The 16,387-nt window shown below is 43.9% G+C and overlaps 1 long non-coding RNA gene across 1 annotated transcript in view; it reads left to right on the top strand.

Moving 5' to 3' along the window:
• Positions 1 to 12,335, top strand: part of LOC147117244 (uncharacterized) — a 112,542-nt gene extending 100,207 nt beyond the window's left edge. The window contains exons 4-5 of the long non-coding RNA XR_015078403.1: positions 10,065 to 10,143; positions 10,702 to 12,335. This is a non-coding gene — a long non-coding RNA (uncharacterized LOC147117244). The remainder of the gene's footprint in view (positions 1 to 10,064; positions 10,144 to 10,701) is intronic.
• The last annotated feature ends 4,052 nt before the right edge of the window (positions 12,336 to 16,387 follow it).

Genomic DNA, 16,387 nt, shown 5'->3' with positions numbered 1-16,387 from the left:
ACCTTTTCTAATATAATTGTAAAAATTATTTGTGTTGATTTTGATATCCCTTGCAAGTTTCTTTTCGTACTCCCTTTTTGTAGCTCTTACTATCTGTTTTGTGACCCTTTGCTGTTCTTTGCATCTTTTCCATTCGCCAGGATGTGTGCTATTTTTTGCATTTTTGTACGCTTTTTCTTTTAGTTTTATGCTGTCCCTTACAAAGTATCTAGGATGCTTTTATGCTTTTCAGCTACTTTAGTGATAAGATATTGTACTATACAATAAATAAATGGTTTAATAGTGAGTAAAAAGAAGCACATTCTCTGTTCACCTTTGGGACTGGGATTTAAATCTAGCCCATACTGAGGCAACCAACTTTTCCTCTCTCTACAAAGGGTGAAATGAACCTTGGGCAGTATCAACTCAGTTCCCAGTGCTCCAAGCCCACAGCACAAAGTTCCTCATGACTGGGAATAAACAGTTCAATTCAGGGGTCATACACGTGACTGGTATGGGAAACGGAAAAATTCGCACTGAAGAAATAGGGGCACTTTTCTGTAGTTTGGGTTAAAGCATCCTGTCGGGGCAGAGCACAAAGAGCTATACCTGACCTGGGAGTGCTTGACCCAGTCACTGAGGAACAAAAGTGGAAAAGCGTCTGTTTCCTCAGCATTGTAAAAAAGAAATCAAACAGAATTTCAGCAAAAAAGCTTCTGAAAGTGATTAGTTGCACACCATGATTGCACATAACAGTACAAAACAATAAACATTAAAGAACATCTAGCGGGGAGCCTCGAAGCACTGCAGAGTACCAACATGTTATGCCAATAGTGGTGTGATAATGGCTGTGCAACTCTCCAAAAGATGAGTTTTCAACTTTAACCAGGGTATCCAGTCAGTACTGAGTGGAATCAATAATAATTGGAGATGACCTGGATTGATCTTGTGGATCTCCTTTGGTTCGTTATATAGTAACATCGGCAGGAGCTGGGAAGATGATTATTATCCATCCTTATCAAATACGAGGAGACAATGGTCCCGATCTTTACTGGGGTGGGATTTCCAAGTGGGGTGTGTAGTGTCCGTGTATCAATAACACACGGACTGCAGGAGAACGGTAATAACAGGTGTTTACTGAACAGAGGGTATGCTGGAAACTGAAAGTACAGAAGCCTGCTACGGCTTTATATACAGGTGTGGTCACTGCCGGTACTACAGTATAAAAACAGTTCTCTCTTAAAAGGTACATACACAACAATTCCTCCCCTTTTAGATAAACAGTACATTCCTCCCCTTTTAGATAAACAGTACATAACATTCATTTAACAATTAAATAATAACTAATTACAATTACAATTTTCTCTGTACTATATACATCAGCTGAAGTAATCATTTATAAATTCAGTCTTTGAGGAGGCTTCCTGATCCTGTCTGGATAGCGCCTTTCTCGAGTATCCTGTTCTTGCGGCAGAGTCGATTCTGGCTCATTGTCATTGGTTGGTTCGTCAGCTTCCAATACCACTGATTCTGAGGTGGACGCAATCTGTACTTCGGGTTGATTACCAGGTGCACCTGCTCGTGGTATGGGTTTGACTTGTTCCTGTGACTCTAGAACCTGGTCAGCACGGTGCTCTCTCCAACGTCCACTGTGTACATTAGTGGTCCCTGCTGTGTGCATATCTTTCCTGGCTGCCATTTTTCTGTTCGGTAGTCGCGGGCCAAGACTGGTTGCCCTATCTTAAAGCTCCTGGTTGGCTTCTCATTGATGTGCTGGAATTGCTTATCACAGAATCACAGAAACCTCACAGTGCAGATAGAGGCCATTTCGGCCCATCGAGCCTGCACTGACACATATCCCACCCGATCCCCGTAACCCCTACACCAACACATATCCCACCCTATCCCCGTAACCCCACGTATTTAATCCCCCTAACACTAAGGGTCAATTTTATCATAGCCAATCAACCTAACCCGCACATCTTTGGACTGTGGGAGGAAACCGGAGCACCCGGAGGAAACCCACGCAAACACGGGGAGAATGTGCAAACTCCACATAGACAGTCACCCGAGGCCAGATTTGAACCCGGGTCCCTGGCGCTGTGAGGCAACAGTGCTAACCACTATGCCACCGTGCTGCCCAGCATCCTCAGCATCTCATCTTATGTTTGGTTTGAGCAAATCCAGGCGACATCTTAACCTTCGGTTAAAGAACATTATGGCTGGAGCTTGGTTGGTGACTGCATGTGTCGCATTCCGGTAAGCAAACAAGAAATTATCCACCTTGTGTTGTAGTGGTATGTTGTCGTTATACATCGCCTTTATTGCTTTTTTAAAGGTCTGAACAAACCTCTCAGCCAATCCATTTGTGGCTGGATAATATGGGGCAGATGTGTAATGCTTTACCCCATTATTCCTCAAAAACCTCCGGAAATCCTCGGACACAAACTGTGGGCCATTGTCGGAGCAGATCTGTTCTGGCAAGCCATTCCTGGCGAAGATGGTCCGTAGGACTGCAATAGTTTTCTCCGTGGTGGTGGAGGACATTTTGATGACCTCTGGCCATTTCGAATGTGCATCCATGGCGATTAAAAACATTGAGTCCATAAATGGACCAGCAAAATCAATGTGTACCCGTTGCCATGGAGATGAGGGCCACTCCCATGGGTGTAGCGGGGCCTGTGGTGGAGCGTTTTGGACTTTCTTGCATCCTGTGCATCTCTTGGTCATTTCCTCGATTTCTTTATCGATTCCCGGCCACCACACAAATGCCCTGGCTAGGCTCTTCATTTTTACCCCTCCCAGATGACCCTCATGAAGCTCATTGAGCACTCTATCTCTCAACTTGGGTGGAATTACCACTTGGGATCCACACATCAAGGTCCCCCGGCACACTGACAGCTGTTCTCTCCTTGGCGAGAATGCTGGCAACAGTGAGTCGCCATGTGCTGGCCATCCCTTCACCGTCAAATCATAGACCCGAGAGAGTGTCAGGTCATTTCGGGTTTCCTTCTCTATACTTGAGTTTGTAACAGGTAGACATTCGACTATGGTTGAATGGAATATCTCAACAGGGTCCACTGCAGGTGCTTCCTCCACCATAGGCAATGGCAGGCGCGACAGCCCATCAGCGTTTCCATGCTGTTTCGTACCCTTGTACTCTATGTCGTATTGATGGGCCCCTAGAAAAAGGGACCATCTTTGCAGCCGTTGCGCCGTCATCACCGGAACGCCCTTCTTTGGGATAAAAATGGAGACAAGAGGCTGGTGATCAGTCAGTAGGGTGAATTTCTGCCCGTGCAGATAGTGATTGGACTTCTTCACCCCCCACACCAGGCTGAGGGCCTCCCTGTCAATCTGGGCATAGTTACGCTCGGCTGAGGTTAACGAGCACGACGCAAAGGCTATTGGCCTCTCTGAACCGTCAAGGAATTTGTGTGACAGCACCGCTCCAATGCCGTAGGGAGACGCATCACATGCCAACCGAATCGGTAGTGTTGGATTGTAGTGGGCCAATACTTCTTTTGAAGTGATTGGGCATTTACATTTCTGAAAGGCACGCTTACACTCATCACCCCATTTCCATGCTACTCCAGTTTGCAGCAGGGCGTTCAGTGGGTGCAGAATTGTAGATAAATTTGGCAAGAACTTATGGTAGTAGTTCACCAACCCGAGGAACGACCTCAGTTGCGACACATTTTCCGGTGCCGGAGCCTTGACTACTGCCTCAATCTTGTCTGGGGACTTATGCAACCCCTCTTCATCAATCACGTGGCCACAATACGAGATTTTTTTCCTGAAAAACTCGCATTTGGGGCGGTTGGCTCGTAGCCCATATTCTTGTAATCTAGTGAGCACCTGCTCCAGGTTGGCAAGGTGTTCACTGTCATTTTCGCCCGTAACCAGGATGTCATCCAAATAACACTGGGTCCCCGGGATCCCTTGCAGGACTTATTCCATCGCCCTCTGCCAAATAGCCGGAGCTGATGCTACCCCGAATACCAGTCGGTTGTACTGGTAAAGACCTTTGTGAGTGTTTATCGTGAGGTATTTTCTAGATGCTTCTTCTACCTCCATTTGTAGATACGCTTGGGCCAGATCAATTTTCATAAAGCGTTTCCCTCCAGATAGTGAGGCGAAAATACCTTCTATCCGCGGAAGTGGATATTGTACTGTGTGCAGGACTGGGTTCACAGTTACCTTGAAGTCCCCACAGATGCAAACCTTCCTCGGCTCCCCAGGCATGCTGTTCAATGATTTCTTCATTACAGGAACGATGAGTGTGGCCCACTCGCTCCAGTCCACCTTGGACAGCGCACCCGAACGCTCCAGACTCTCCAGCTCTGCTTCGACGGCTGCGCGGATCGCATAGGGTACCGGTCTGGGCTTAAAAAATTTTGGGTTTGCGTTATCTTCAATTTTTATCATTGCCGTTATGCCTTTTAGAGTCCCAAGTCCTTGCTGGAACACCTCTTTCGCGTCCGTTAGAATTTTTGACAGTCGTCCAGGTGTGACGTCGTCATCCTTTTTGTCAGCCACAGTTAGTGCCTGAATGGAATGCCAATCCAATTGTATTTTTCGGATCCATTCACATCCCAATAATGGTGGTCCTCCATCTTGTAGTATATATAGGTACAGTTTCTGTGTTTCCTTGCCGTTGTATTTAACGGGCACCCTTATTTTTCCTCTGGGGTAGACTTTTTGCCCCGTATATGTCTTCAATACAATGAACGTGTCCTTCAAGGGTATGTGTGAGAATAGCCGTTCGTAGTCTCGTCGATTCATGACTGTTAGGGCTGATCCTGTGTCCAATTCCATCTTTACTTGGGACCCTGCTATCATGAGGGTGACCCAAATGGTTTGGTGATCCTCCTTTGCGATCACGTTGTGTAACTTTAGACAACTTAGTCTCCTGCTCCCGGAGTCATTATCACTCTCCTGATCTTCTGAACTACAGTCTGTCATTTTTTTTACTTTCTTGTACTTTTCCTTAGTAGTTCTTTTAGCGTTGGTTTTCTTTCCCGACCTGCAGACTCGTGCTATGTGTCCCACTTTTCCACATTGCCTGCACACTTTGTCCTTAAACCAGCAATCCTTCTGGTCATGGGTTGTTCTGCCGCAGCGATAGCACTTTTCTGCTCCATATGCCATTTCGTTGGTGCTATATTCTTGCGGTTTCTGTTGTATTTCCGCAGCTCCCCGTGCTGCTGCTTCGTAGGATACTGCCACACTGAAAGCCTTTTCTAGCGTAAGGTCCTTTTCCGAAAGTAGTCGTTTCTGGGTTCCTTCACTCTGGAGCCCGCAGACAAACTTATCCCTTAAGGTATCTGCCAATCCTGCTCCGAACTGGCAGTGCTTCGATAGCTTGCATAGTTCCGTAAGATAGTCAGCATTACTCTCATCTTTGTGCTGGTTTCTTTTATGGAACTTGAATCTTCCTGCTATCAGCAGCGGTGTAGGGTTTAGATGTTCCTGTAAGATATTGACAATCTCTTCAAAGCTTTTCTCCATTGGTTTAGCTGGGGTAATTAAATTCCGCAATAGGCCGTACGTTCTCGCGCCCATCAAATTTAATAATACCGACGCCTTCTTTTCATCGGCCACCTCATTTGCCTTGCAGTACACTTCAATTCTTTCCACATACGTGGTCCAGTCTTCTCTTTCGTTGTCGAAAGCAGTGATACTGCCACTCTTCGGCATCTTGGGTGGTTTAAAATGGCGCCTCCCGCACTTTTCCTTCTTCCCCAATGGATTAAAATGGCGCCTCCCGTGCTTTTCCTTCTTCCCCCTGCTGCCAATGCTGCTCCTAGTGTTCTAAATAGTAATGGCGGCGCCCCGCGGCTTCTGCGCGTCTCTCTTTTGTTAATTAATTTTCTTAGTTTTATTCTTCTTCGACGCTGTCCACTGCGCATCTCTTTTCCTTCCCCTCTTTTTATTTTCTTTAACGCTGCCCGGCTCTTGAGCACCGACCGCGCCCTGTGCGCTCCACCCTCTCTCTCTCTTTTCCTTCCCGACGACGCTGCACGGCCCCCTTGCAGAGCCGCTCGATCGAGCTCTAGCCCGCCGCAGTCCGGAAGGGTCAGCGCACTACCTGCTACCAGCACGATTTGCTGGAACACCTTGACTGGGGAGCTAAGCCCAGCTCTCCACAGCTTCCCCTGCGATTCACTGAACTCCGATGGATCACTGGGCGGTTGCCCACGGTCGACGCCCATTGCTCTGGCTTTGACCTCCAAGAAACTTCTTTTCAGGGATGGATCCCCGTGAGGTGATGCAGTACTGCAGGTGAATTCGAACCTGCTCGTCGCCACTGTAGTGTCCGCGTATCAATAACACATGGACTGCAGGAGAACGGTAATAACAGGTGTTTACCGAACAGAGTGTATGCTGGAACTGAAAGTACAGAAGCCTGCTACGGCTTTATATACAGGTGTGGTCACTGCCGGTACTACAGTATAAAAACAGTTCTCTCTTAAAGGTACATACACAACAGGGTGGGGGGAGGAGTTCTGGTTGGGGAACACCATTAACTCCATGGCGTGCGTGTTTTTTTTGGAGAAGAAGCCGCAGCCAAGGAGTAGATAAGTTTCATTCTGCTCGGGGTAGAGATTGTGGGGGTGGGGGGGATGGGCAGGGGTTAGTAACAGTGTGGTTTGAAGGGGGTGATCGTGGGTGTTGGAGAGACGTGGTGCAGTGAATATAACTATCCTCTCACTTCCAGCACCTAGGTTTGAATACAACCTGAACTGAAACGATGGTAGGAGTCTAAATTTAACAATGTGGCGTCCATTTTATGGGCCTAAAACGGACACTCTGATAATCAATTTAGCAGTGCATTTGGGCCACTGCTCAATTGGTCAAGGTCTTTTTATAGGTGGCCCTAGCAGGCACTTGAAATGAGCACAGCTCATTTCAATATTGAAATGAAACTCCTGCCTAGATTCCGAACCGGATTTGTAATTTCATTTACATTAGCCGGAGCTTGCAATGCGCAAGCTCTGACTGGTATTTTCGGGTTTTCAACAGCCTAACCCGTAATCCTTAAAGGGACCGTTGGAGGCTGCTCAAAAAAAGCCCCAAAATGTTTGAACATTTTTGTTTTTTGTGGAGTCGGAAGGAGCAGGAATGCTCCTCCTGGTTCCACAAAACAACTGCAGGCCGCTGTTGACCTGCCCTTCCCTCTTTCCAATGGCCTCCTCCCCATTAACATACCTGTGGGCCTTGGCTTGGGATGAAATTGGTAAGGCACCGACGGCGAGCTGCATCTTTGTGCTTGCTTAACGATTCTAGGAGTCTCACATGAGCATGAGTCCACAACACATATCTACCCAAAATTCAGTACTAATTGGGAGTCTCTCCCAGAAAGGCCACAGGAATGACTGGTGTGGGAAAACTGGCCAGAATAAAGAAGGAAAAGGGTGTTCACTTTGCATTTGCTGGATTTTTGAACATGACCTTGATTCTGACAATGCGGACAAAGTTTAAATTATTTTTAAAAACAAACTTGCTGGCTAACCGTTACTATGTTTGGTAAATGAAATTAAAAACATACATTAGTAATTTATTTAGCAACCTTTCTTGCAAAATTTCAAATCACAACTTGGCTGCTGCTTTGTATAATCATGAATGTAAGATTTATGATAGTATTGATGGTACTCACTGCTGTTTAATGTGTTATGTTGATGATATTACTTAATTTAGCTGCTTCTAGGCATTCAATTCACTGGTTTCTTATTTTGGTTGCAGAATTTTTAACAGCCGGTTTATTAAATGTTTTCAATGTTTAATTTGCTGTGGGACTTTTAAGATCCATTACATTGCTTGTTATTTAAAAATATTTGTGTTCATTTCATTACAGTCTGTGTACAAGATTTTCATAGAATTTTAAATAAATCTGTATTTAAGATTTCCTTCCTTTCTTCATCAACCTGATTTGTTAGCATCAGTAGCCATGAAGATAAGAAATGACTAGAACTATGAATTGTAGTGGAAGTCAGAATTGGAGTTTGATGAGGGACTACACAGAAATGGAAAGTGTAGCTTGGATATGAATGTATGCAATCACATTAAATGTAAATTCTTATTTTATACATATTTTTATTTTATTTAACATTTCATTATAATTACACAAATTTTATTCATAATCATCAAACAAGTTGTGAGGAGAGGAGTGAATACTCATTGTAATGGTTATAGGAGGCGGCGCAAACAACTACTTTTTCAATCTGTGGTCAACAAACAACTTCTTCAAACCTTCCATGAATGAAGAAGATTCCTTGGTCTGTTCTTGATGCACTTGTCTTATCTTAACATTTTTGTATTCATTCCATCTCCTGGTCCATATAATAGTTATATAGTTTTCAAAGCAAATTAATAATTTAAATATCTACTTATTCTATTTTGTTACAGAAGATACACATTGCTGCCTCGGGTATCAATATCCCAGAGCTATCAATGTTGGGTAAAGCCTACATGTGACACTTTAAGTCATGAGTCAGCTGCATATCTGAGGTATCTCCTTGTGCCAAAAACAGAAACACATTTAAAAGTAGCAAGCTGTGCCTGTCACATGGGCCACAAGAGACAGCATGCCTGTGCTTTAATACAAGATCACTGTGCCGCTAATGTTCCACATTTCTAATGTTGGGCGTTCCAAGTCAGATTGGGGGGGGGTTGGTGTTGCTCGAGTCACACTGGGGTCAGTGTTTGGACTCCTGTTGTGAATAACAAGTAGGGTATCCATTCATAACATTATTGCCTACGTTCTGTGGCAAACCATTTTAATCAGCTGTTCCTGGTGATATTTAAGAATTCTACATTTGCTGAAGGGCAAGGACCAGGTAGTCATGCTATTGGAGAGGAATTCAAAAGCTGTCATGAGTGAATGACCATAATAGTCTTCTTTCAAAATAGCTAGCAATTGTAGTGGACCTATATGTATATATGGGCTTTTACAGGAGACTGTTTATACATCCTTATTAAAGTAAAATGTTCAGTAGCATTGCCGGTAGTACGCTTAGCTCTGAAACACAGTACAAAGCCACTATTGATGAGCTGAAGGAGGAATTGGTGCTGCTGATGTGATTGAGCCTCTGGATTTTCCAAGCCCCTGTGCTCAAGTCCTGAAGTAGGGATTAAAGCCACAAACTTCTGACTCAAAGCCAAGAGTACTAGCAGCTGAGCCAAGCTGATACCAAATAAAGATGAAACTAACTTCATATCTGGTGCAAGATTAGCTTCAACATCTCTTTAGTGTTCATTGGATGTATTATCTTACACTTCTGGAATCCATTGGCAGCCACAAAGTGTTCTGTGGTGATATTAATTCACTGCTGCTGGAGTCTTACATCATGAAGAATTCAAAGTGTATGCTTTACAATCATTCTTTGACATTATTAAGAAGAGTAATTATCTAGAGTGCTCATCTGTTATGTGGCCACCACCCTTGAGTTTATCTTTTATTTCTAAAGGAGAAGTTCACTATCCATGGGATAGTTTACAGGATCAGTTTTTGTTTCTGGCTTACAATGTGCGGGTGATGATGTCAGCAGGAGGCTTAATTGATTTTTGTGACTGGGCTTCATTTAAATACAGGAGGCAAGCTGCCCACTGTCTATAAACAGCTCACACTTTGAGAAGGCAAGAAATACGGTGGGCCAGAGACTGAAGTAGGCCTACAGCAGCACCTTAAAGGGGAGGGGTCAACAGAACAGTGGTTTGAAGTGCCAGGGAAATGTAAAGAGCACACCAAACAGCAAAGAGTTGAACTTAAAGGAGCCTTTAAGGCATAAATGTCTCAAAAATAATGAGCTTTACTCAACTGCAGCTTTAAGTAGCACTGCAAATGGCCACCTCCCAATCTGTACTGCTCATGGTTTGTAGGCAGGTTGAGAAAGTAGTGATGACAGTGCTGATTGACACAAAAACCACATTTGGGTCCTAAAAATGTTATGGGACACTTACTTTAAAATGTAAATTAGACCCCTACCTGTTCTGGGCGGGCTGCTGGCAATCATAATCGAGGCCTGCTAAAACATCACCATGCCCAAGTTCTGGCAGTAAGTCACCAGTTTTTTTATTTGCAGATTTCATCCCACTACTGCTCCATTCACACTGGAAAACCGGGTGGTAGGAAGAGAAAATTGTCCACTACATGAGCGTCAGGTGATATATCAGAAACTGCAAATAAGTTTACATACTTTTAACGAATGACCATCGATCTGTGTTATTATATAAGTAAATGTTTAATTTTTCTCTCTGCAACTAAAAGATGATGAAGAGATAAATTGTAAGAATTCTGGGTTGGGACATCTTGCCAGATGAAGAAGAGACTGTTATTTTTAATCAGAGGTCACCATCGAGAAGCCCTCTGTCCCCAGAAGATGTGTATCTAACTGCAAATCCTTGGTTTTGCCTGATGGGTTTCCAAATGTAATAGGGAAATTGAAGAGCATCAGGGAAGTGCTTAAATGCTAAAACTGTTGAATGTGAACCGTTGACAGACCAAGAATTAAAATTGATTGTTTGTTATCCTGTCCTAACATTCTAACAACAAGATGAAAAGCCTCACAAACCCAAGTATAACTAGATTTCAACGGAGAAAATTTAATTCTGTAGAAATCCATGAGGGTTTTACTGGTCAGGAAGAGAAACCTTGACCCGAATTCTAATTCCAGATCACTATCTAATTATTTTTGCTGGAATGTGTGTGTGTAAATATAGGTCGGGTGAAAGTAGACACTCTCTATCAAGACTCAACATGAAGATTCACTTATTTGGTGAGCTATCAAGAGGATGATCAAAATCCATAGAATCTTACTTGAGCAAGGAATCAAACCTTCAGGAGAGGATGAGTCGAAGGCAGAACATTGGCAGAAATAGGTAACGGAATAAAAAAGATAATCAAACAAAACTCCTGTGCATGTTTCTAAACTATCTACATTGTTCGTCTTTGATCAGTTACAAAACATACTACAGGAAACTTTGGTTTATCCGGAGGTTGTATGTCCGGAATACTCGAACTAACGGCAAAAATCAGGAGCCGTTTTCTATAAGGTTTTTTAGTTCTCGTTCTTTTTTTTTTCCCCAGTCAGGCACTGCAAGGTCTGTACCTATAGCAACAGCTTCAGCTAGAGATGCTTGCAGCTGCAGCCGACTCTTTAGAAGCTGTTGCTAAGCAACAGTGTTTGTTGTCTGATACGGAGATGAAAACCTCCGTATGCTTTAACATTAACTTTGTATGTCCGGCAGTTTTGATAGATCGGCAACACGCCGGTCCCATCGGTGCCGGATATCACAAAGTTTCCTGTACACATTTAGGGGTAAACTGAGTGGCGCATTTAAATAGCTAAGAGCAATTAATAATTTACATCAGTCAGTTTAATCTCTCCACTCCAGGCAATAATACAAGTCATAATTGGGTTAAAATTGTCTACGTGAAATTGATTTATTCTGTCCAGTTTTCAGAACTGATTGTTTATTCTCAAAGATTGAAACACTACGGAAGACTTTAATTAAAAATGTATCATCATAATCTAATCCGATGTTTACACTTTTTTATGCAAGCACCCAGACCCAGAATATGATCCACTAAGTCTTACATTGTATCAACGATAGTGGAGCCAGCTCTCATGGTGGCTTAGGAGATAAATTCACAGCTTTTCTTGCACAAACAGTGTTAGGCTTGGATTCCTGTCTGTGCTGAATTAACTGATCGCATTCAAGGCGCCAGTTAGAAAAGGCAAGAAGTGGAAAAAAATCAGGGAGGAGTTTTGTTCCTGATCCCTATTCAGTTACTTCTGCCAGTTGTCTTGTGAGTGGGAGGACATGAAGTGAGGACAGGTTTCAGGCTTGGCTCTCAATGATTAAATGAACTGCCAACACCACTGCCTCACACAGGATGAATGGCTGCCTGAGGGAAGTTTTTGAATCTTCCAACACCAGGGTAACAAACACAGGAAAAATTAGGAGGGTAGAGCTTCACCTTAGCAGGATAATACTTTATGCATTACATGGTTTAACATTTCTGTCTTTAGAAAATATTGGCCCAGAAATTTGGGTCGGGGGCTTCCCGCTGGTGCAAGCCCCTGACCTGCACTTACCTACTGCGCCGGCAGTTGAGCTGTAGGGCCCCGTGGAATTCCGATCCGGGGCCTGGCCCAACTGCCGGCGCGCTGTGCATGCGTGTCCCAGGGGTGCAGTTAATGCGATGCGTCCCCTGGGATCACGTGAGCCATGGGCAGCCAATCGGAGGAGGGAAAAGCCCATTCATAAGTCTTGACAGGAAGACCTGTCAAGACTTATAAATACTACGGCCCCAAAATAGCAGTAAACCTTCAAATAATTTTTTTTTTAAATCACACTTTTTAAATAAACTATAAATGACATTAAATAACTATTTTAAACAATAATTTAAATTTTAGAAAAAATAATTTTATATTCTAATGGGGCTAAAAATAAACTTACCTTGCTTTAAAGTATTTAAAAATAATAAACCTGTGGAAAAAATGTTTTAATTTTAATTAATTGACCACTTACCTTGTAAAAAGCAGGCCTTACGCCTGCTTTTTACATTTCAAAATCCTGCAGGCTTACGATCCCAGGAAAACCTGCAAAAAAAACGTAAGTTCAAAGCGCACGCGCAGCCTCTCCTGCACACGCGTTCGAACTCTGAACCCCTTTGTTCAGGGGAACGGAAGTGCCGGTTTCCCGCGCATGTGCAGTGCATGCAGGAAACTGGCACTTCCATTCGGCCTACGGGTGAGTACCCCGTGCGTACTCACCCGTGGAGACCCGAATTTCTGGGCCATTACTAAGTCATCTGACTTATTGTGAGCAGTGGGAGTTCTGTCAATTTTATAAAATCTGATACTTACAATATGCAATTTCTCAATCATACCTGTCAATATGCAAACTTTATTTCTGTATTTTGCCTCAAAAGAAATATTAAAAAAGAGAAAGAAAGTCAATTATTTGTAATATGTAGAGCAATGGAAAATACCTTATGCCTATGCCTTCTGATTGACCTGACCAATCACACTTAAAAAAGAACGCCATTCACTTAAAGCTGGGTGCTTCTGACATGCAGCCTAAAATTTACCAGCACTTTCCTATCTGCAAAATTCACTGACCAAAAAATTAAATTCTAATTACCCTGACCCTGTGTTTATTTAATAACAATCAGACTTTGTGATCTTAAAGGCATCATCTCCACCTTAGCAGAAACTAAATATACTGTGAATTACATAGTGCAATGTTTCTTTTATAAACAGCATATTATCCTACTTGCCATGAATAATATCATAGGATCCACTAAGTACTAGTTAGTTGGGGAAACTATTACCGATGTGTCCGGAATCTCTCACTGTTTTAGAGACTTCTACAGATTTTCCACTCATGCAGAGTGGCCCAAAATGAACTTGGGATAACCTTTAGCCTGCAACAAATCCCTAACCTATCCATTATTCTGCTTTTAATTATGGTGTTAAAGGTATGTTCAGGACCCCTTAAAATATAATTTTTTCTAGTTATTTGTTATTTAGTTTTATTCAGCATCACAGAAGTGAACAGATGTGGTAAAAGATTAAGTGGAGCTCTTGGATGAAAATAGCAGTGATGGATGGATTGCACTATCACTAAATGGAAATACTTGAGCAAGTCCACATTCAGATTGGTTGGAAAACTCTGTGTATTTAGCTATTATACATGATCATTTATATTGATTTGTACAGAGAACAACACTGCATTCTGGTAACAATCCTTAATATCTGGTGGTGTTATTTACACCACAGTATTCAATTTTCAGTTTTTTGAAAACATTATATTAATATACATTGATCTGACAAATAAAAGTAATTATTCCACTGGTTCACTATCCAGTTGAGACTATAAGGCCAAGTAATGGAATAGTCAGCATCTCAGGCAAGGCAGAGCTTTGGTGTCAGTGTCCCATGTTATTGGTCACTGAGGCCTGAGGCCAACTCAATGCCTAATGTGCACGCTACGTGAAATGCTCCTCAGAAACATTTGCAGTGTTACAAGATGGCACATGTGCTGCATGCAAGGCTCAATTGATGTCCCAAAATCATGCAACTTAGGGCAATGCTCCATAATCGATTGACAGTGTCTGAAGAGCACGCCAGATGCTGAGCATCCAGATAAACCTGGCAATGGAAGTGAGGTCCATTCACTCATGGTGTTTGTTGCCTCTGAAAGGACTTCATGTTTCCATTACTGGTGATACCTGCTGCAACATTTTCATTGAAATTGTAATTTATTGTACAATAGCTGTTCAATGCTTCATAGTGAACTGCCTATATGGGTATCCCTCTGTATTTACAGGATTTGGAAGAGGAGGAGGAGGTTCAGAGGAGGCATGCCAGACAGATGTGTTTGAAATTAGGGCACTGAATTGTATGGCACCCTTATCATTGCATCATCTGTACATGGCCAGGCAATTGTACATGGATTTTATGTGAAGAATCCTGCACGTCACCTGCACAAGTCCCAAAGGTCACTGCCATAAAACCTCACACTCCTGCAATCAGATGTAGAAAGTAATTCCATGACAGGGATGGTCCGATCTCTGGCTGCGCTATCTGATTTTCCCAATATGAGGAATAAGACAGACTTCTGTAGATTCGAGCTCAAGGTCTCGAGAGCTCCAGTCAAAGCATTTATGATGGAAGCTATGCTTGAGGTAGGACTTCACCTAAGGAGAGCTCTGCTGATGATTTCGAAGCTGTCTAGGTAGTCATGAAGTACTCCATAGATGAAAGTTATGTATTCCACCATAGAAGCCCCCAAACTGTACAAGCTGCTTGGCGCACTCTCAAACAACTGCATGAAGTGCTGATGCTCAGCTACCAAATTACCGTTGTTGGCAAGCCCAAATCCCTGTGCTCAGCAGATGTCAAGTGAGTTCTCTGGTCAGCAGGCTGTGGCTCTTCTAGTTCCATTTGTGCTTTCTGCTCCTCACTAGTGTTCTGTGCACAACAAATGTTCTCTCCTGTAATTCAATAAATTATTTCCCCCTATCCTTCATCCAGACTGAAAGCTTTGTTTCAGTATATCGTCAAAGATTTTAAATGGTATATCTGAGGCTAACTTTCTGACAGTCAGAAGTCATTCTGAAGCCAACAGTGAAAGGGCAGGCCAGGTACTTTGTGGTACGAAAAAGCCACATGGTGGGGGAGGGTGGGTTAGGAGTGTGGGGGGTAGTTAAAGTTTAAAAAATCCTGACCCCAACCCATCCACATTCAACTTTTACTCAGGCGGGACGGGGGAGTGCAGCCAACCTGCTGCCAGGAGGCGAGTTGGCATTTTAAATATGATAATGAGGCCTGAAGCCTCTGCTGTAACCTGCTGTGCAGGTTTTACTGCAGCCGGGTGGGAATCCCGGGCCTCAGGATTCCCAGTAGCTGCAGCGAGGCGAACACAGCCCCAGGGAGCAATCCTAGTGGGCTGGGTTTAGCAGGAGTGCATCCTCCCGACCCCCAAGCTCACCCACCAGCAGCCCACCTCTCCCCAGGGATTGGATCCCCCCCACCCCAGGATCGGGGATCGAATTCAACCCTGGGGTCAGGGCCCCCGGGGGGGGGGCGCTGCTAGCGGGGCACAAATAGCTTTGCGACCGGGCATGCCACTGACATTGACTCCCACCATTTTTGGCGGGAGTTTTGCGGCGGCACTACGGCATTGCGTCCCGATCTCCATCGCCTGGAGATCGCCATGGACCCAAAATTGACTTCTGCCCCCTGCAGCAGCGCCGGTCGAAAACACCGACAGCTGCAGGAGGCTTGCGTCTGGTGGCCGGCCGCTTCGGGGACGAGGTAAGTTAAAAAAAAAAACTTACCTTGTTTCAGTTTTTTCCCCGGGTTCCTGCCCACGATCGATCAGCCTGGCACTCTGCTTGAGTGCCGGGCTGATCACGAGGGACCACGGCTGCCTTGGTGGTCCAGGTTGATACTTTTTATGTTGCAGAGCCTGCAGCGATGGCCCTTCCCTTTAAGGGAGGGAAGGAGCCTTTGAACGTGGCAGCGCTGCACGGCCCAGTGTGCAGTGCTGCTGAAGTCTCTGCTCTGCTTGCTGCCGATTGTGCTCCAAATCAAGCGCTTCACTTCTTTCTTGGAGTGCAAACGGCAAATTTTTCAAAAGTTTGAAATCATTAACTTTTAAAAATTAGCTCCTCAAATGGGGCGATAGTAAATTTCTCCCCCAAAGAGCCTGCAAAGGGTCATAGGCAGGTTTAGTGAGTGGGCAATAAGGTGGCTGATGGAGTATAATGTGGGGAAAGGTGAGGTTATTCACTTTGGTAGGAAGAATAGAAAAACAGAATATTTTTTAAATGGCAAGAAACTATTAAATGTTGGTATTCAGAGGGATTTGGGCACCCTTGTACATGAAACAC

This window comes from Somniosus microcephalus, chromosome 5 (genome assembly GCF_052327205.1).
Source record: "Somniosus microcephalus isolate GS21.2 chromosome 5, FLI_Smic_1.0, whole genome shotgun sequence".
Classification (NCBI taxonomy): domain Eukaryota; kingdom Metazoa; phylum Chordata; class Chondrichthyes; order Squaliformes; family Somniosidae; genus Somniosus; species Somniosus microcephalus.
This window is presented reverse-complemented; position numbering and strand designations above follow the sequence as displayed.